Here is a 22,163-nt window from a genome sequence, read left to right as displayed (position 1 = left end):
TTCACGGACGTGTTCAGTAAAGCCTCTGCTGATATCCTTCCTCCTCATAGAGAATGGGACTGCCCAATCGACCTCATTCCAGGGAAGGTTCCACCGCGAGGCCGAACTTATCCGTTGTCTCTGCCTGAGACACACTCCATGGAAGAGTACATCAAAGAGAACCTGGCGAAGGGTTTCATCCGACCATCTTCTTCTCCAGCCGGCGCAGGCTTCTTCTTCGTTAAGAAGAAAGACGGTGGTCTGCGTCCGTGCATCGACTACAGAGGTCTGAACGACATTACCGTCAAGAACCGATACCCTTTACCCCTGATTACCGAGCTCTTTGATAGAGTTAGTGGTGCAACTATTTTCACAAAGCTGGACTTGAGGGGTGCCTACAATCTCATCCGAATCCGTGAGGGTGACGAGTGAAAGACCGCCTTTAACACCCGTGACGGACATTATGAGTACCTCGTCATGCCCTTCGGATTGAGCAACGCTCCAGCAGTCTTCCAGCACTTCGTGAATGAGATTTTCAGGGACATCTTGTACCGCCATGTCGTGGTTTATCTAGACGACATCCTCATCTTTGCTAATAATCTCGAAGATCATCGTTTCTGGGTAAAAGAGGTTCTTTCCCGTCTCCGTGTCAATCACCTCTATTGTAAATTGGAGAAGTGTGTGTTTGAAGTTAAAACCATTCCGTTTCTAGGTTACATTGTGTCCGGTTCCGGACTAGAGATGGATCCTGAGAAACTCCAAGCAATCCAGAATTGGCCTATACCCTTAAGCCTCAAAGGGGTCCAGAGGTTCTTAGGGTTCGCCAATTATTATAGAAAATTTATACGAGACTTTTCCACCATTGTGGCGCCTATCACTGCATTAACCAAGAAAGGTGCTAATCCGTCCAAGTGGTCCGAGGAAGCTACACAGGCCTTTCACCTTCTGAAGCAACGGTTCATCTCTGCACCAGTTCTGAAACAGCCCGACACCGACTCTCCTTTTATCTTAGAGGTAGATGCCTCCTCCGTTGGAGTAGGAGCAGTGTTATCCCAGAGGGCCAAAGATGGACATCTACATCCTTGCAGTTTCTTCTCCCGGAAGTTCTCCCCAGCTGAGCGCAACTATGCCATTGGCGATCAGGAGTTGCTAGCCATCAAGCTCGCTCTGGAGGAGTGGAGATACCTGTTGGAGGGAGCTTCCCACTCAATCACCATACTTACCGACCACAAAAATCTTTTATATCTCAAAGGCGCACAATGTCTGAATCCTCGTCAGGCCAGATGGGCACTTTTCTTCTCTAGCTTTGACTTTAAACTCCAGTTCTGTCCGGGTTCTCAGAATCGTAAGGCCGATGCCCTTTCCCGCTCAAGAAAATGAGTCCGAGTCTGCAGACAAGCATCCTATTATTAATCCGTTGGCATTCTCCACGGTAGGGATGGACTCTACGCCTCCACCAGGGAAAAGTTTTGTTAAGCCAGTTCTAAGGAAGAAGCTCATGCATTGGGCCCATGCTTCCCGTTTTTCTGGACATACAGGCATTCAGAAAACCCTTGAATTTATTTCTAGGTCCTACTGGTGGCCAACTCTGAAGAAGGACGTTATGGAATTTATTGCCTCCTGCCCAAAGTGTGCCCAACACAAAGTCTCCCGCCAGTCGCCTGCGGGGCAACTGGTTCCATTATCTGTTCCCCGTCGACCTTGGACCCATTTGTCGATGGACTTTGTTTCCGATCTACCTATCTGCAACAAGTTTAATACCATCTGGGTGGTAGTTGACCGGTTCACCAAGATGGCACATTTCATCCCTCTCACCGGTCTTCCGTCAGCTTCCAAGTTGGCTCAAGTGTTTATACAAGAGATCTTCCGACTTCACGGTCTTCCTGAAGAGATCATCTCGGATCGTGGAGTACAATTTATAGCCAAATTTTGGCGAAGTTTGTGTCAAGCCCTCCAAGTCAAGTTAAAGTTTTCCACGGCTTACCATCCTCAGACCAATGGTCAAACCGAGAGGGTGAATCAGGACTTGGAGGCCTTCCTCCGTATATATGTGTCTTCCTCTCAAGATGACTGGGTTCAACTCCTTCCTTGGGCCGAGTTCAGCCACAACAATCAATACCATTCCTCATCTTCTTCTACACCATTCTTCATTAATTATGGTTTCCACCCTAAAGTCCCAGAATTCCAACCGCTTCCCGCAACTTCTGTTCCAGCAGTGGATGTCACCTTGCGTCAGTTTTCAAATAACTGGAGGAACGTCCGCGCAGCCCTGCTTAAAGCCTCATTCAGGTATAAGAAGTTTGCCGATAGGAAGCGTAGAGCGGTTCCTGCTCTCAAGGTGGGTGATCGTGTGTGGCTGTCCACGAAGAATTTGAGGTTGAGAGTTCCCAGCATGAAATTTGCACCTCGCTACATCGGACCCTTCAAGATTGAACAAGTCATCAATCCTGTTGCCTACAGGTTACAGTTACCATCCTTCTTGAAAATACCCAGGACATTTCATGTTTCTTTGTTGAAACCGCTGATCCTGAATCGGTTTCATTCCGCACTTCCTCCAGCTCCCAAAGTTCAGACTCAACGGGGAGTCGAGTACGAGGTGGCCAAGATTTTGGACTCACGTTTCCGTTACGGTCAGTTACAATACCTCATTGACTGGAAGGGCTATGGTCCTGAAGAACGCTCTTGGACCAATGCCTCAGACGTCCATGCTCCTGCCTTGGTCCGAAATTTCCACGCAAAGTTTCCTTTAAAGCCTAAGAAGTGTCCTGGGGCCACTCCTAAAGGGGGGGGGGGGGGGTGCTGTCACGATCCGGGTATCTGGACGCCGTTACTTACCCTTCAGATGCCTCCTGAGGCTGGCTCAGCGTTCCAGGACCGGATCCCATCCGTTACACTGATGTCCACATTCCTGCCTCCTCTCCTGTCACTCTGAGACGCGGTCACCGCGGCGCCATGTAACATCTGGAATGGCGTTCCCCGCGGTCTCCACCGCTGTCCCTGAGTTCCTGCATGCAGAGTGTCAGAGTGGCGATTACGTCAGCCGCGGCCTCCGCTGTGCCCGCGTGGTTTAGATGTGCAATCATCAGTCTGGCGTCTCCTGTCTCCTGTGGCCGGCGCCGCCATTGCTGTTTCAATTCTCACATGGATTACAAACCAAACTTCCCTCCAAGTGTCTGCATGGGCGCAGCCATCTTGGATTTTGTCATCTGATCATTTCCACCAATCTGCTGTCTGTATTGTTAATCTGCATAATTGCCTAGCCAACCCCTTCCTTGCTGCAGGTATAAATATGCTGTGCCTGAGCAAGGAAGGCGTCAGTGCTTTGGTTGTCTAACCTAGTTCCAGTTTGTCTCTCTCCTGTGGTTGTCTTCCAGGTTCCAGCTCCTGTCTCCAGACTTCTGCTATAGAGACCCGCACCAGCATTCCATCTGCGGTGTAGCCTGACTCTCCGATCCATTCTGGACTCACCTGTTTCCAGCTACAACAATCACCTGCTTCCAGCCCAGCTTCCAGCAGTGTACAGCTTCTCTTAAAGGGCCGGTGTCCTTTCTGCAGTTTACCACTCTCCACCGGTATTATTATTTCACCGCTCTCAAACAATCACCTGCTTCCAGCCTAGCTTCCAGCAGTGTACAGCTTCTCTTAAAGGGCCGGTGTCCTTTTCTGCAGTTTACCACTCTCCACCGGTATTATTATTTCACCGCTCTCAAACTCCAAACTTCATTATTATTTCATCGCTCTCAAGTTCGTTTATTATTTAACTGGTTCCAGCCAGTATCCACTCCGTACCAACAACAGTCTGGTTCCAGCCAGTATCCACAGCAGCCGTTTTACCTTCAGCCGCCCAGCCTTTCCTGGAACATCAGCTGGTACGATCCTGGGTTCTCTCCATTGCTACAGTCAGGCCTGGTAAGGACTTTCCAACTAGAAGATTATAAGAACTGTCTCACACTACCAGTGCCTGTGGCCCTTGCCACCCTGTAGTACCCAGGAATTGTATTTATCCTCTGTTGACTTTTATGTTTCCTTTTACTGCTGCTGTGTTACGGAGTTTGTCATAATAAACATCATTGACTTTTATCCTGGTTGTCGTGGTCACGCCTTCGGGCAGTTATTCTACATGTTACTTACATGTCTAGGGGTCTGATACAACCTCCCAGGTTCCGTTACATCTCAGCCCCTACAACTGAGGCTGCCTCCCGTCAGCTCAGGCCCTCAGTTGTGACAGTGTGATTGGTGTGGCTGGTATGAGTCTTACCCGGGATTCAAAATCCTTCCTTATTGTGTACGCTCGTCCGGGCACGGTGTCCTAACTGAGGCTTGGAGGAGGGTCATAGTGGGAGGAGCCAGTGCACACCAGGTAGTCTAAGATCTTTCTAGAGTGCCCAGCCTCCTTCGGAGCCCGCTATTCCCCATGGTCCTTACGGAGTTCCCAGCATCCACTACGGACTACGAGAAATAGAATTACCGGTGAGTAAATTCTTATTTTTCGGAGGCCTGCCAGTCCCTCCTTGGTGGGTACCTCCTTGTTTCCCCTGCATGTGGCTCGTAATTCCTCCTACGCGGTCCCTGATCCCAAATATGTGCATTGTAGTGTGGTTCATATCCTGGTCTAGGGGGTCGGTATACATTATGTGTACTTTTTTTCCTACATTCCCTCGAGTAATGTCCTACCTTTTGACAATTATAGCATGTTACTACACGTGACTTACCATCAGGGGTCTGGGGTTTTGGCTGATGTGGCCCTGTTGTAAGTGCGTCTATACTCACTGTCATCAGCCGTTCCCCCTGTAACTCCCTGTGCTTAATGATGTTCCTATCATGTTCGACAGCGGACTCTCTCAATGCAGCCACCGAGATACCTCTCCAGTTTGGTAGAGAGGTCTGTACCCTCGTTCTCAGTGCCTCCTTCAAACCATCCATTAATACTGAAACAGCTACCTCCCTGTGATGTACATTGTCTATAATGTCCTCGATCCCAGTGTATCTAGCCATTTCCTGCAGTGCTCGATGGAAATATTCGGATGCCGTTTCACCTTCCTTTTGTCTTATGGAAAAGATTTTATTCCATTTGACAGCAGTAGGGAAATATACTCCTAATTGCAGATTGATTTGCCGTACAGTCTCCTGATTGTATTCATCAGTAAGAGGTACTTCTGCCTGCGTCTAACTTACAATCGGTTATGAATTTCGCGGGGTCAATATTTGAGGGTAAACATACCCGTAGCACTATTCGCCAATCTTTGTTCGTGGGTTCATTGGCGTTACCTAACTCTTTAATGAACCTCTGGCATGCGACTAGATCTTTTCTGGGATCAGGAAATTCTGACAATTGACCTTAACTCTGCCCGGGACAAGGGACAATGCATGGCTATGTTCCTGATGGGAGTTACTCCCTGAGCGTCAGTCTTCCCATTGGGGACTGCAATCACCCTGACAGGATTTAATTCAATTACATCATTCTGGTTTGATTCTACAATGTGAGGTGCTATTGTCTATGCATAATGTATGGTACCGTACTTACCTGTGGACACGACTTCACTTATCCCTCCGCTAGGGGGCCTGACTACTGCTCTTGTTGGTTGGGCCGTGCCCACCTGAGTGTCTTGTATGGTGGCTGCTAGAGAGAGTGCCGATATCGTGCTGGGCTCATCTTCCTGCTCACAGTCCTGGGGAAAATTTAAAACAGGATACAACTGGCAAGGGTTAGGGTTAGTACATTTATTAATTACTCTCCTATCCTGTACCATTGTCTGTAGCCATCTTCTCCCCCACAATATATGGTGGTGGTGGTGGTGCGGTCGCCATTGATTTCCCGCTAGGTTTGGAACCTGCTGCGCGAGCTAATTCCCTTTGCATATCCCCCTCCTGTTGCCATAGATTTAAACAATCTGTATGTTTAATCCTTTGTTTCTTGGATTTTATCAGACATATCCTTAACCTTAAGTTCTGTAATACCTCTGGTTCAAAGCTGCCCACCCTAGGGAATGGTACCCTATCCTTGTTAGTCATACGTACCCATTCAGACAAAAAGCCTTCCGTGTGTGGACCATATTTCCCACACATAACAAACCTCGCTGACCCCATGGGCCGCGTCTCTTCAACCTGAACCCTGGTTACAAAACGTCCACCGCTTGTGCAATTGGATCCCAGCACAGGCTTTTTCCTTTTACGCAATCCCCAATGCACAATACAAATAGACGGTGAAAGTTCGCTTTCACCCACTCACCGCACACGTTGGCCAATACTACCATATACTGTCGATAGCGAAGGCAATGTACCCAACCTAGGGCCCTATCTGACCTATATTTACTGGAAGTTTTTAGGAATAACTTACCCTTTCCAGTAAAGTATCGGCCGTTGGAGATTTTCCTGAGAAAGACCAGCGAAAACTCCCTTTGCACTTTGTTATACACAAATCACGCTTGCGTATGCTCTATGCAGCGCTAATGATACCGCGATTTTACGCAAAAGCTCGTAAAAAGGATATCAAGTTGCGCTATCTATCGCACCCACAAACGCGCGGTCCAATCGCACAGCATATAGGTACTTGTTACTTATCTGCCGTACGACCACGGGTCGTTGTACAAACTGGGACCCTCAGTCCAGAGCGTAATACCAAAAAAAACCTTTTAACTTCAATACTTCGCAATACAATGCACTATCACGCTCCTCTACAAATCACCTCACGATTTGCGTATTAAACCTTATACTAATGTGAGTCAGCCTTCTCACGCCACCAAGCCTCCACTCACTTGATGTACCGAACGACGGGATCCCGAATTACTGGGTTCGAATTTCACTCACTCCTACGTTCGCTCACTCAGGTATACTTGGTTTTTCTGTACAGAAAATTAGGATTCATTCAAGTTGGCAGCTTTACCTCCAGAAGCAATTAAAAAAAATTATTTATACTAAATTTTGTTTTTATATTAAATTTCTTTAGAAACCGGGTAGTTTGGTGCTATTGTAGCGTGGCTACTGTCCCGCCTTTAAACTAAACAAACTATTGTGTAATTTGTACTTAACGACCGTACTTCTTACGCAATTTGTGTAAACACGCTACTGTGCGTGTCTCTTACGCCGCGTGTGCAGTTCCGTACTTTGTCCACGACACGTGTACAAAACCGTACGTCCGCAATAGCACAAATCATACAATTCTATAAATGTGAGCAATAAAACTACTATTGCCCACTAAACACAATCCACACTTGTTCCGTTTTAACCCTCTTACTACTGGGCCAGAAATGCGTTTTGTGATTTTACTCTTACTTCCTTAAATACTTATTTTAGTTTTAACTATATAGCAACAAATATCTCCGGTTTCACACAGGTCTAAATGAATCTAGCAATTTGAATGTTATGGCAACAATTTGAGAGAGTATGCAAAGTATGGGTGCCATGTACGCTTTTGGCGCCCAAAAAATTTCACAGATTTTAAATAGCTTTTTTTCCTGTTTACCTTAAGAGTTCTACCAGCATCTCTTCAAACCATACAGAGCAGATACCATCTAATCAGTGTCACAACCGAGGGCCTGAGCTGACGGAAGGCAGCCTCAGTTGTAGGGGCTGAGATGTACCGGAACCTGGGAGGTTGTATCAGACCCCTGGACATGTAAGTAACATGAAGAGAAACCGCCCGAAGGCGTGACCACGACAACTTGAGTAAAAGTCAATGATATTTATTTATGACAAACTCCATGCATCACAGTAGCAGTAAAAAGTAACATAAAAATCAGCAGAGAAATAATAATACAGTTCCTGGGTACTACAGGGTAGCAGGGGCCACAGAGCTCTGGTGGTATGAGACAGTTCTTATTATCTGCAAGTTGGAAAGTCCTTACCAGGCTCAACTGTAGCAATGAGGAAAGCCCAGGGTCGTACCAGCTGGTGTTCCAGGGAAAGCTGGACTGCTGTAGATAAAATGCTGCTGTGGGTACTGGTTAGAACCAGACAGGTGTTGGCACGGAGTGGATACTGGCTGGAACCAGTTAAATAATAAATAAAGCTTGAGAGCGATGCAATGTAGATGAAATGTAGAATTTGAGAGCGGAGAAATAATAATACCGGTGGAGAGTGGTAAACTGCAGAAAAGGACACCGGCCCTTTAAGAGAAGCTGTACACTGCTGGAAGCTGAGCTGGAAGCAGGTGATGTTGTAGCTGGAAACAGGTGAGTCCAGAATGGATCGGAGAGTCAGGCTACACCGCAGATGGAATGCTGGTGCGGGTCTCTATAGCAGAAGTCTGGAGACAGGAGCTGGAACCTGGAAGACATTCACAGAAGAGAGACAAACTGGAACTAGGTTTGACAACCAAAGCACTGACGCCTTCCTTGCTCAGGCACAACCTATTTATACCTGCAGCAAGGAAGGCATTGGCTAGGCAATTATGCAAATTAATAATACTGACAATGGATTGGTAGGAATGATCAGCTGACAGAATCCAAGATGGCTGCGCCCATGCAGACACTTGGAGGGAAGTTTGGATTGTAATCCATGTGGTCTGGAAAACAGTAATGGCGGCGCCGGCCACCGGAGACAGGAGACGCCAGGCTGACAGATGCACATCCGACCACGCGGACACAGCGGAGGCCGCGGCTGACGTAATCGCCACTCTGAATGCAGAAGCTCAGGGACGGCGGCGGAGGCCGCGGGAGACGCCATGCCAGATGTATAAGGCGTTACTGTGACTGCGTCCAGAGAGACAGGAGAGGATGCGGGAATGTGCACATCAGGATAACAGATGGGATCCGGTCCTGGAGCGCTGAGCCAGCCTTAGGAGGCATCTGATAGGTAAGAAATGGCGTCCAGATACCCGGATCGTGACAGCACCCCCCCCTTTAGGAGTGGCCCCAGGACACTTCTTTGGCTTTTGAGGAAACTTGGAATGGAATCTCCGGACCAAGGCAGGAGCATGGACATCAGAAGCATTGGTCCATGAACGTTCCTCAGGGCCATAACCCTTCCAGTCAATAAGATACTGAAGTTGACCGTAACGGTGACGCGAGTCCAGGATCTTGGCTACTTCATACTCAACGCCTCGTTGAGTTTGGACTTTCGGAGTTGGAGGAAGTGAGGAATGAAACCGATTCAAGATTAGCGGTTTCAACAGGGAAACATGGAATGTCCTGGGTATCTTTAAGAAGGGAGGCAACTGGAGTCTGTAAGCAACAGGATTGATGACTTGATCAATTTTAAAAGGACCGATGTAGCGAGGTGCAAACTTCATACTGGGAACTCTTAACCTCAAATTCTTCGTGGATAACCATACCCGATCACCCACCTTGAGAGCAGGAACTGCTCGACGCTTCTTATCCGCAAACTTCTTGTACCTGAACGATGCCTTGAGCAGAGCTGATCGTACGCTCTTCCAGATATTGGCAAACTGATGCAAGGTGATATCCACTGCGGGAACAGAAGTTGCTGGAAGCGGTTGGAACTCAGGGACTTTAGGGTGGAATCCAAAATTGGTGAAGAATGGTGTTGAAGAAGATGAAGAATGATACTGGTTGTTATGACAGAACTCGGCCCAGGGAAGTAATTGAACCCAGTCATCTTGAGAGGAGGACACATAGATGCGGAGGAAGGACTCCAAGTCCTGATTCACCCTCTCAGTTTGACCATTGGTCTGAGGATGGTAAGCCGTGGAAAACTTTAGCTTGACTTGGAGGGCTTGACATAAACTTCGCCAGAATTTGGCTGTGAATTGAACTCCTCGATCTGAGATAATTTCTTCTGGAAGACCGTGGAGTCGAAAGATCTCTTGTATGAATACTTGAGCCAACTTGGAAGCTGACGGAAGACCGGTGAGAGGAATGAAGTGTGCCATCTTGGTGAACCGGTCAACTACCACCCAGATGGTATTAAACTTGTTGCACATGGGCAAATCTGTAATAAAATCCATCGACAAATGGGTCCATGGTCGACGGGGAACAGATAGTGGAACCAGTTGCCCCGCAGGCGACTGGCGGGATACTTTATGTTGAGCACACTTTGGGCAAGATGCAATAAACTCCAAAACGTCCTTTTTCAGAGTTGGCCACCAATAGGACCTAGAGATAAACTCCAGGGTTTTTTGGATACCTGTATGTCCAGCAAAGCGGGAAGCATGGGCCCAATGCATGAGCTTCTTCCTTAGTGTCGGCTTCACAAAACTTTTCCCTGATGGGGGCGTAGAGTCCATCCCTACCGTGGAGAATGCCAACGGACTTATAATAGGATGCTTGTCTGAAGACTCTGACTCATTTTCTTGCTCCCATGAGCGGGAAAGGGCATCGGCCTTGCGATTCTGAGAGCCCGGACAGAACTGGAGTTTAAAGTCGAACCTGGAAAAGAAAAGTGCCCATCTGGCCTGACGAGGGTTGAGACATTGTGCGCCTTTCAGATATAGAAGGTTCTTGTGGTCTGTAAGGATGGTGATTGAATGAGAAGCTCCCTCCAACAGATATCTCCACTCCTCTAGAGCGAGCTTGATGGCTAGCAACTCCTGGTCGCCAATGGCATAGTTGCGCTCCGCTGGGGAGAACTTCCGTGAGAAGAAACTGCAAGGATGTAAATGGCCATCTTTAGCCCTCTGAGATAACACCGCTCCTACTCCAACGGAGGAGGCATCCACCTCTAGGATGAAAGGAGAGTCGATGTCAGGCTGTTTCAGGACAGGCGCAGAGATGAACCTCTGTTTTAAAAGATGAAAAGCTTGCATGGCTTCTTCAGACCACTTGGACGGGTTAGCACCCTTCTTGGTGAAAGCAGTAATAGGCGCCACAATGGTGGAAAAGTCTCGTATAAACTTTCGGTAATAATTGGCGCGAACCCTAAGAACCTCTGGACCCCTTTGAGGGTTAAGGGTACCGGCCAATTCTGGGTTGCTTGTAGTTTCTCAGGATCCATCTCTAGTCCGGAACCGGACACAATGTACCCTAGAAACGGAATGGACTTGACTTCAAAGACGCATTTCTCTAATTTGCAATAGAGATGATTGACACGGAGACGGGACAGAACCTCCTTTACCCAAAAACGATGTTCCTCTAAATTGTTGGCAAAAATGAGGATATCATCTAGATAGACCACGACATGACAATATAGAATGTCTCTGAAGATCTCATTGACGAAATGCTGGAAGACAGCTGGAGCATTGCTCAATCCGAAGGGCATGACGAGGTACTCATAATGTCCGTCACGGGTGTTAAATGCGGTCTTCCACTCGTCACCCTCACGGATCCGGATGAGATTGTATGCACCTCTCAAGTCCAGCTTTGTAAAGATGGTAGCTCCGCTAACTCTGTCAAAGAGCTCAGTAATCAGGGGTAAAGGATAGCGGTTCTTGATGGTAATGTCGTTCAAACCTCTGTAGTCGATGCACGGCCGCAGACCACCATCTTTCTTTTTTACAAAAAAGAAGCCTGCGCCGGCTGGAGAAGAAGAAGGTCGAATGAACCCCTTTGCTAGGTTCTCTTTAATGTATTCCTCCATAGAATGCGTCTCGGGCAGAGACAACGGATAAGTTCGGCCTCGAGGTGGAACCTTCCCTGGAACGAGATCAATCGGGCAGTCTGAAGGGTTAAACATGCTATATGAATTGTTATGTGTTTGAATAGACACGTACGCACTCTCTACAAGATGCCTTTGTCTCTTCATATAATATAAGACTTCTGTGTGTCTTATCTTCAAGGACAATTACATACTAGATCAAAACTGTTACTTCTGTGTGTTACTAAAATATCCCGCATGTAATGTCGTATGCTACTTCTATTTATCCAATCATATGCTTGCACATATTGTATACACCCATGTTTCTCTTCTATATAGTACGCTGTAATTTATTAAATAAACAGAGTGATTCTTAACTACATGGTGTCGTGTATTATCTGTAACGTTAAGGATTGCTCTCACTGACGTCAGTGGCCATCACATCGAGGTAATCAAAGAGAGGTAGGGATCCTTTCAGCTGGGAGCTCTATGTCCGGGATTCAGTGATCGTCCCTGAATGGTAAGAATAGAGAATTTATTGTCTATCTTTGCCATACAGGATTGCGGTCATACACTGAAGCTGAATCCGTGTCAGTGTTCCGGGAACACGTGACAAGGTAATATTTAAGTCCGGGACTTAATATTACGAAGTTTTATGTAAAAACATAAAACAGGTATCAGGGATACCATAGAATCTTTAATGTCTGGGACTTAAAGATACGTCTGAGAAAGGACCAGGAGTCCAAGCGCAATTCTCCAAAGACGTTAGTATCTGGGATACTTAAAAAAATATATAGACCTGGGGTCTATACATAACGTAGATTATACCTCGATCTGATCGTCTATATATATATTCTTGTATGTTGTAGTGAGATAAGTTCTTATATTTGGTTCAGACGGCTGGTAAGTTTTCGTCTGCCAGATATCTTTACTCAAAACTCTTTTCTTGCTTCCTGTTTAAAACGCTGTATTTTTCTGACATCTTGTACGAATGGTAAGCGTACCCGTCAAAAGATTTCATGTTCTCATTATACAGATAATATTGTGATATTGTCAATGACTAATTAACTGGTGTTAGCTAATGCATGCATAGAAAGTTTTTAAATTGCATTTTTTGTTGTGAAATTGCATAGAACGTATTTTTGTTGTGAAATTGCATAGAATGTTTTTTTTGTAAACTGCATTTTTGTTGTGATATTGCATAGACAGTTGTTATAAGTTGTTGTAGAAATTGCGTAGAAAGCTGGTGTAGATTGTATTCTTTACTATGGGAGGGGGTCAGAGTAAGACAGTCATTTATCCTCCACCTTTACCAGGAGAGACATGTAAGGAGTATGTAGCCCGTAACTCCACCACAGATTATTATCTAGTTAACCCTTGGGTAGATAACTTAGCGGGGTGGACAGAGAAAGTTGGCAGCCCCAGCCCATTCCCCCGTGATGGTATTAATTATCCATTTTATATGGACATGATCAAAGGGCTTTGTCTGGGAGACAAGGAAGCCTGGCCGTGGTATGATCATGACCCACAATGGGACATGACATATATGCGCGCTGGAGGAGAGCAATGGCTCACGATAGCACCTCATTGGTATGACAAAAATATCAAGCAGAAACAGCGTAGAATAAAATCTGTAACTTCCCGACTACACAAAGCTGAGGAATTTAGAAGCAACAAGTTTCTGAAAAACTCTTCTCCTCCGCCCTACAGTCCCCTATACCCCTCCTTAAAAGACACAGATCTTTTAGCTGCAGTTGCTTTGTCACGAATTCCGATGCAAAGGGGAGGGGGAGGAGGGGAAGGGGAAGGAGAAGGAGGCTCAGTTGCTTTGTCACGAATGCCGATGCAAAGGGGAGGGGGAGGAGGGGAAGGGGAAGGAGAAGGAGGCTCAGGAGGAATAGCCCCCCCTGACAGTACCCTCCACATAGACGTAACCACCCCCGCCCCTAGTGCCCCTACTCCTAACAGACAAATCGCCTCCCGCCGCAACGCTGACTTAACTATTGCTACTGACAACCCTCTCACCCCCTCCACAACGCGATCCGGCACTGGTTTCCTCGGTGTCGCCACCCACCTGCCCTTCATGACAGTAGGGGATCAGTTGTTAAAGAAACCCATTGAAATAGAGGATTTAGACAGAATTGTTAAGAACTGTCCCAAACCCACTGTTGCACCTGACGGCTGCATAGCTTACTTGAAAAAGGCTTGCACAGGACGCAGCTATACTCAAGAAGATATGAAGCTGATCATAGATGGGGTTATAGACCATTACAACGGGTGGGATTGGAAAAAGATTCCCACCATAAACACTCCTACCACCCTTAACGATGCCGTTCGCTACCCTCTCAATACTGGGGACGGTGTAACGGAGATGTGGAAGGAAATTGAGACCCATATGAAAGAGATTTTTAAAACCCGGGCTTCTCTTCCCATTGCCGTAGCATGTAAACAAAAGCCCACTGAAACTGTCACTGAGTTCTGGAAGAGGTTTAAAAAGTGTTGGTCTGAAGATGCAGGTCTCACTCTTGTAGATACAGACCATTTACTAATTTCTACCTTTGTAAATAACTTGTTGCCATCTGTTATGGTCCCAGTTAAGCAAGGTGTTTCTTCCTGGACCTCTGATAATATTAAGGAATTTGAAAAGCACTTATATGAAAAGGAAGCTGCAGGATGCTTTGATGTTAAAAAACCCTTGCAGAATGCCCCAACTCATAATTACCAAAATCAGAGAGGTCGGGGAGATAGACGCCAGCAGCACTCCACTGGCCCACCCCGTAATCCAGCCCGATATCAAAACCCACAAGCCAGGCCACCCCACCCCCCTGACTCTGCCAGCAGGAAACAAACCTCCTGCTTCAACTGTGGAAGGGACGATCACTGGGCAAGGGATTGCCCTTGTCCCTCACAAAACCACCGACAGCCCCAAGCTCCGGCTCCCTCCCGGGATCATCCCCGACAGTCACACAACAACCCCTTTCAGGATCATGTCCGATTCCGAGTTGACTGGCAGGATCCCTCCCACTGACGGGGCCCGGAGGAGGGTATCCCAGCCTTTGCCCAGCTCACCAGACACTGGAAGGACCCACCGCTACTAACCTTGATTATAGGAAAGAGAGCAATCCCTTTCCTGGTAGATAGCGGGGCAACTACTAGTGTTTTGTGTGTCGACCTGTACGACGGTCACTTGGTAAAGACTGCTCCTTCAATGGGAATTAATGGGATACCCACAGATGCTTACCTGACAGATGCCCTTAGTGTCAGAACCACGGGAGGCACATATATGGGTAAACACAATTTCACTGTAATACCTGAATGTCCAATTAATCTTCTGGGAAGGGATCTTCTTAGCAGGCTCGAAATCTCCATTCTCCCTTCACCCACTGGCAGTGGCCTGGAGGTTGAGTCCCCACACCTACCGGTGTGGGAAGCAACAGACATTACACCTGATTTTGACAAAGTAAACCCTGCTCTATGGTCGGAGGGTCCCTATGACACTGGCCTCATTCCTTGCACACCATATAGAGCAACCCTGAAACCTGACACACAACCTGTCTATCAAAAGCAATACCCCTTGTCACAAGAGAAGGTTGAAGGTCTTAGACCAATGATACAACAGTTTCTCCAACAAGGCATTCTCAGACACGTAATTTCACCTTACTGCACACCAGTCAACCCAGTTGCTAAGTCAGATGGCAGTGTAAGGTTTGTACAAGACCTTAGGGCAATTAACCAACTCATTGTGCCTATAGCACCCATTGTACCTGACATTAACTCACTCATTTCAGCTATCCCTGCAGATGCTGCATTTTTTTCGGTAATTGATTTAAAAAATGCATTTTTTAGCATTCCAGTGGATGCACAGACACAGTTACTTTTTGCCTTTTCTTTTGAGGGCAAGCAACTCACCTGGTGTCGTTTACCCCAGGGCTTCATTGACGCACCTGTTGTGTATAGCATTGTACTCCAGGCCACATTGGGGCCCTGGCACCCTCACCATGGTTCAGTCCTGCTACAGTATGCAGATGATCTGCTGCTCTGTAGTCAAACTAAGGAGGCCTGCCGGGAGGATGGTATATCACTGTTAAACTGGCTCTGTGAATGTGGACACAAGGTGTCCAAAACAAAAATGCAATGGTGTAAGAAGCATGTGGATTACTTAGGTTTTGTGCTCACTCAGGGGGAAAGGAAAGTCAGTCCACAGCGCATTCAGTCTGTATTGGGCCTGGTCACCCCAACTACCCAGAAGGAACTGCTGTCTTTTCTGGGTATGGTAAATTACTGCAGACAGTGGATATCTGATTGTTCCTATTATGATAACATTTTGAGACAAGCCACACTGAAAGACAAACCTAATATTGTACAATGGTCACAAGAAATGTTAACTGCATATGAAAGCTTAAAGTGTATGTTAATGAAAAGTCCGGCACTTGGCCTCCCCAACTATGTACTACCTTTTCATTTGTTTGCAAGGGACAATTGTAAAACCATGGCGGGGGTGCTCACACAGTTTCATGGAGGAAAGTTGCGCCCAGTGGCATTTTTTTCCAAAGTAATGCCTGTCACAGTGCAAGGTATGCCTGCTTGCCTCAGGGCACTTGCAGCCTGTGCAATGGTAACTGAAATGGCCACCACACTCACCCTAGGCCACACAACAATACTTCACACCACTCATGATGTTCTAACCATTTTAAAAGGGTTACACACACAACACATGTCAGCTCAGCGCCTCAGTGGATATGAGGTTCTCCTTTTAAACAACCCCTCCCTCACCATTAAGTATGCCACCAACTCTTCAGGTCCTGCACCCATTCTCAACGCTCTACTGGGGCTCAAAGGTCCTGAAGACCACCCTCCTGAACCCCATGACTGCTCAGCTTCCATTGAGTCAGAAACATCCCCCAGACTGGACATGTCCCCTGTCCCTGTCCCCGACGCGGATGTCATTTTTGTAGATGGTTCCTGTAGCAGACCCAATGACACCACGTACCAAGCGGGTTATGCTATTGTCACTCTCCCTGACATTATTCTGGAAGCACAGCCCATTCCTTACCAGTCAGCACAGGCTGCAGAGCTCATTGCTCTCACAAGGGCTTGTCACCTTTACCAGAATAAACCAGTCACCATCTACACTGACTCCAAATACGCGTACGGCGTCGTGCATGACCATGGGGTCATTTGGCGACGCCGTGGTTTCCTTGGAGCTGATGGAAAAGGCATATCACATGCCCAACTCATCTCTGACCTTCTGCATGCCATAACCCTGCCCTCTGACATTGCAATCCTCCATTGCAGGGCACACACGGGGGGGAAGGATGCAGTCTCCCTTGGAAATGCTCTTGCTGACTCTGCTGCCAAACATGCGGCCTCACAGCCCATCACTCAGGCCCACATGTCCATCATGACCCCCCCAGCTCTCGACAACCACTACCTGATCACCCAGTTACAGGCCTCAGCCTCCAATGCCGACCTAGCTGACTGGACTTACCCAGTTTTGCAGAAGAATCCTAAAACAGGATTAATCTGCAAAGAGGGGAAACCTTGTATACCCCAGTCCAGTGCACCCTTGTTTATTGCCCACTACCATGGCATAGGACACCACAGTAAGGCAACAACTACCTTACTCTTACGTAATGATTTCTATGTCACGGATGCCAAGTCATTAGTAGATCAGTATGTCAGTAGATGCATCACTTGTCTGCGAAACAACCCCAACAACCCTGACAAGGCAAAACATCAGCATCTTGAATACCCCACCACACCCTTTACACACCTGCAAATTGACTTCACCCATATCCCAGGTATTGGTAAACAGGAGTATGCCCTGGTCATTGTAGACATGTTCTCTCGATGGCCAGAGGTATTCCCCACTAAATCTGAGGATGCAAAGACAGTTGCTAGGATCCTAACTCAGGAAATCATCCCCAGATGGGGGTGCCCATTGCAAATCAATAGTGATAAAGGCTCCGCCTTTACAGCAAAAATTACACAGGCCTTGGTAAAGGCCCTGCAGGTGGAATGGAAGTTCCACATCCCGTATCACCCGCAGAGTTCAGGGGTCGTAGAACGCATGAATAGGACCCTCAAAGACAAGCTTAGGAAGGCCACAGGAGGCACCTTCCACAAATGGAAGCAAGTCCTTCCCATTATCTTGGCAGAAATTAGAATGACACCACAAAAGACTTTGGGTTACTCCCCATTTGAAATACTAATGGGTAGGCCTTTTCCTACACCCTGGGCTAAGAAACCACTAGTAATACAGGAAGGAGATCTAGAACTCATCAGAGAAGAGTATGTCAGGTCCCTGATAATAAAACTGAATGAAATTGAACATGAGGTTGTTTGTAAAAACCCTTTGAATCCACAGGAACCTACACACCCCTTTAAAGTCGGAGACAGAGTCGTGGTGAAGGTGCTCCCCAGGAACAAGAGCCCAGGAGACTTCACCTATGGTCCAGAGACAGAGGTCGTAGCAGTTACCCGAACAGCAGTCCTGACAGAGGAAAGTCCTACCTGGATCCATGCATCCCGAGTAAAAAAGGTTCCTAGACCAGACCTAGAGAGGGAAGCAAGTGATTCCAGTGAGGTACGAACCGGGGCAGACAGCCCTGACCTCCCACCTAGCGAAGACAGAAGAACAGAAAACGATGAAGAACCTGCCCCCTATCTCTATCCTGGGGACTATCTCGATAGCCCTACTGGCCCTCATTCACCTCACAATATGTGAAGTCAGCATCACACAAACAGATGGGGTCCCCACCTTGTGGTACAATTCCTCTAACACACACGTAGCCACATATATCCTTGACTATTTTATGTTCCCCAAAATTGCTGATGACAAATATTATATACAACAAAGGAGGAAATCAGGAATGTCTGAGACAATGTACATTTGTGTCACTGATGAATGGTGGATGGAAATATCCTATCATGGATCTAATTGTAATTCCTGGGAAGCTGTGGGGTGGAATACAGGAACAGATTGGGGATATCGCCCATCAGCTGCCAGAAACAGATATGGTCAACATCTGAACCTACTTCAAAGATTGTCTATTCATAAAATGGAAGAGGGCCCAGACTCATATCGGTTCAGGCTAAACATAGTGCATCCCAGCAACCGGGATAATGCAACTTATGTAGTTGGTATATGGTGGCAAGCAGGGTACTATAGTGCAAGACAAAGGTTTTATTTATGGGATATGTACAAAAACCCAAAATACCAGCCTAAAATTGCTCCCCAAAACAAACCTTTAAAGCCCCATATTGCCACTTCTAAAGATATGGTGGCTATTACTAACCCTACCTTTGAAGACACCCTAGCTATTGAAACTGGTTTCTCTGACATTAATTTTTGGTTGGAATGGATGAAGTATAGTGCTAACAAACACAATAAAAGCAACTGTTATGTCTGTGGCAAATCTAGGCCCCACCTAGGTACAGTGCCCCTTAATATACCCCTAGAACAGGAAAATTGTTTTTTCAGCCTTTTTAATGACACCAAAACAAATGACAGTCAGTGCGAAATGTGGAAAAGGGAATATCCCATATTGTCAAAAAATCCCAACCCAGGAAATACCATAACCATATATCCTGGAAACTATACCTGTTATACATCTAACATCATCCCAGGGAGAAATTTAAAAACCTTCCCACCAGGGTATTGTGCAAATAAAAGAACAACTGTTTTAGTCAACCAAACTAGATCACTAGGCGACATTTATTATATATGTGGGGATATGAAGCTTAGAACTAAATTAGACACACCATGGTATGGTGAGTGTGCCCTGGCCAAAGTCATAATGCCACTCCTAATGATCACCGATGACCCCAATCCTCCCTCTAATACTCCTGCTAATCGAAAGAAAAGAGCACTCCCAGGAGGTAGCTTTGACCCCCACGTGTACATTGATGCTATAGGGGTCCCAAGAGGTGTTCCAAATGAGTTCAAAGCTAGAGATGAGGTGGCTGCGGGTTTTGAGTCATTGTTCCCTATAGTAACTGTAAATAAAAACGTAGCCTGGATTAATTATATATATTATAATCAACAAAGATTTGTTAATGATACCAAAGATGCTCTTAAAGGTATAGCTGAACAGCTAGAAGCCACTTCCCAAATGACATTTCAAAATAGAATGGCCCTTGACATGATTCTAGCAGAAAAAGGCGGTACATGTGTTTACATTAGTAAGGTGGAAGGCTGTTGTACATATATTCCTGACAACACTGGTCCCAATGGTAAGGTTACTTTAGCCATAAACAAGTTAGAAACCTTATCCATAGAACTCAAGAAAAATTCAGGTATTGATAACCCATGGAGCCAATATTTTGGGTGGTTTGAAAATTGGAAACAGGCTCTTGTGCAAATAAGCATATTCATACTTGTAACTTTAATTCTTTTAGGCATTATAGTTTATTGTGTAATTCCCTGTGGAAAGAAACTTACCTCCAAAGGCATTGATAAGGCCCTGATGTACTATGATATAACCACCAGTCCTGTCACCTCCTCTGATAGTAAGGGACCCGACGATTATGTCCAATATCTCAAGAACTGGAGGAACAAGAAAGGAGCCTCACTTTAAGAATCATGTCATATAACAATCATGATTCTAAGAGGGGATTGAAGGGTTAAACATGCTATATGAATTGTTATGTGTTTGAATAGACACGTACGCACTCTCTACAAGATGCCTTTGTCTCTTCATATAATATAAGACTTCTGTGTGTCTTATCTTCAAGGACAATTACATACTAGATCAAAACTGTTACTTCTGTGTGTTACTAAAATATCCCGCATGTAATGTCGTATGCTACTTCTATTTATCCAATCATATGCTTGCACATATTGTATACACCCATGTTTCTCTTCTATATAGTACGCTGTAATTTATTAAATAAACAGAGTGATTCTTAACTACATGGTGTCGTGTATTATCTGTAACGTTAAGGATTGCTCTCACTGACGTCAGTGGCCATCACATCGAGGTAATCAAAGAGAGGTAGGGATCCTTTCACAGTCCCATTCTCTATGAGGAGATAGGATATCAGCAGAAGCTTTACTGAACACATCCGTGAAATCTTGATATGGAGGAGGTGGAACATCAGACGACCTGGGGGAGGAAGAACAGACAGGCAACACTTTAAACAAACATGTCTCAGCACAGGAGGGACCCCATGCCAGGATTTGCGTAGTCGTCCAATCAATTGTAGGATTGTGAAGACGGAGCCATGGAAGGCCCAGGACCACAGGATGTGTGGCTCTTGGAATCACTAAAAGTGAAATAAGTTCGGAATGAAGAACTCCCACTCTCAGACGAACTGGTAGAGTCCTTAGAGCAATAACTGTATCAAAAATTTTACTGCCATCCACGGCAGTTAAGGAAAAGGAGGAAGGAAGTCTCTCGGTGGGTAGGGACCACCGTTTAACATAGGCTTCGGTAATAAAGTTCCCAGCTGCTCCGGAATCCAGGAGGGCAATGACGTTCTGATAACGTTGAGCAACTTGAAGCGAGACTGGGAGATTACAATCTTGAGGAGATGGAGAGGAGATCATTACTCCTAGCCGGCCCTCTCCTTGGCGAGCTAGGATTTGAAGTTTCCCGGACGTTTGGGACAGGCATGAATAGTATGAGACGGGGCTGCACAATACAGACAGAGAGACTCAGAGAGACGTCTTCGGCGCTCAGCAGGAGTTAAACGGGAACGGCCAATTTGCATGGGTTCATCTTTAGTTGGTGACAGTTGGCGAGGAGGAGGAGCAGAAGATTTTGGAGCAGATGATCTTCCACGCTCAGTTGCTCTCTCTCTGAAACGTAAGTCAACTTTTGTACAAAGTGAGATTGTCACGATCCGGGTATCTGGACGCCATTTCTTACCCATCAGATGCCTCCTAAGGCTGGCTCAGCGCTCCAGGACCGGATCCCATCTGTTATCCTGATGTGTACATTCCTGTATCCTCTCCTGTCACTCTGGGACGCTGTCACAGTAAACGCCATATTACACCTGGCATGGCGTCTCCCGCGGCCTCCGCCGCCGTCCCTGAACTTCTGCATGCAGAGTGTCTGAGTGGCGATTACGTCAGCCGCGGCCTCCGCTGTGTCCGCGTGGTTGGATGTGCATCTGTCAGCCTGGCGCCTCCTGTCTCCGGTGGCCGGCGCCGCCATTACTGTTTTCATTACCACATGGATTACAAACCAAACTTCCCTCCAAGTGTCTGCATGGGCGCAGCCATCTTGGATTCTGTCAGCTGATCATTTCCACCAATCTGTTCTCAGTATTGATAATCTGCATAATTGCCTAGCCAATCCCTTCCTTGCTGCAGGTATAAATACACTGTGCCTGAGCAAGGAAGGCGTCAGTGCTTTGGTTGTCAAACCTAGTTCCTGTTTGTCTCTCTCCTGTGATTGTCTTCCAGGTTCCAGCTCCTGTCTCAAGACTTCCACCATAGAGATCCGCACCAGCATTCCACCTGCGGTGTAGCCTGACTCTCCAATCCATTGTGGATTCATCTGTTTCCAGCTACAACATTACCTGCTTCCAGCTCAGCTTCCAGCAGAGTACAGCTTCCCTTAAAGGGCCGGTGTCCTTTCTACACTTTACCACTCTCCACCGGTATTATTATTTCTCCGCTCTCAAGTTCTACATTTCAGTTCATATTTCATCGCTCCCAAGTTCATTTATTATTTAACTGGTTCCAGCCAGTATCCACTCCGTGCTAA

The 22,163-nt window shown here is 46.5% G+C and overlaps 1 long non-coding RNA gene across 1 annotated transcript in view; it reads left to right on the top strand.

Moving 5' to 3' along the window:
- Positions 1-20,359, top strand: part of LOC134906691 (uncharacterized) — a 38,288-nt gene extending 17,929 nt beyond the window's left edge. Inside the window, exon 3 of the long non-coding RNA XR_010175771.1 lies at positions 17,816-20,359. This is a non-coding gene — a long non-coding RNA (uncharacterized LOC134906691). The remainder of the gene's footprint in view (positions 1-17,815) is intronic.
- The last annotated feature ends 1,804 nt before the right edge of the window (positions 20,360-22,163 follow it).

This window comes from Pseudophryne corroboree, chromosome 1, assembly GCF_028390025.1.
Source record: "Pseudophryne corroboree isolate aPseCor3 chromosome 1, aPseCor3.hap2, whole genome shotgun sequence".
Taxonomy (NCBI): Eukaryota; Metazoa; Chordata; class Amphibia; order Anura; family Myobatrachidae; genus Pseudophryne; species Pseudophryne corroboree.
The sequence above is the reverse complement of the archived record's forward strand: the minus strand, read 5'-3'. Positions and strand labels throughout refer to the sequence as shown.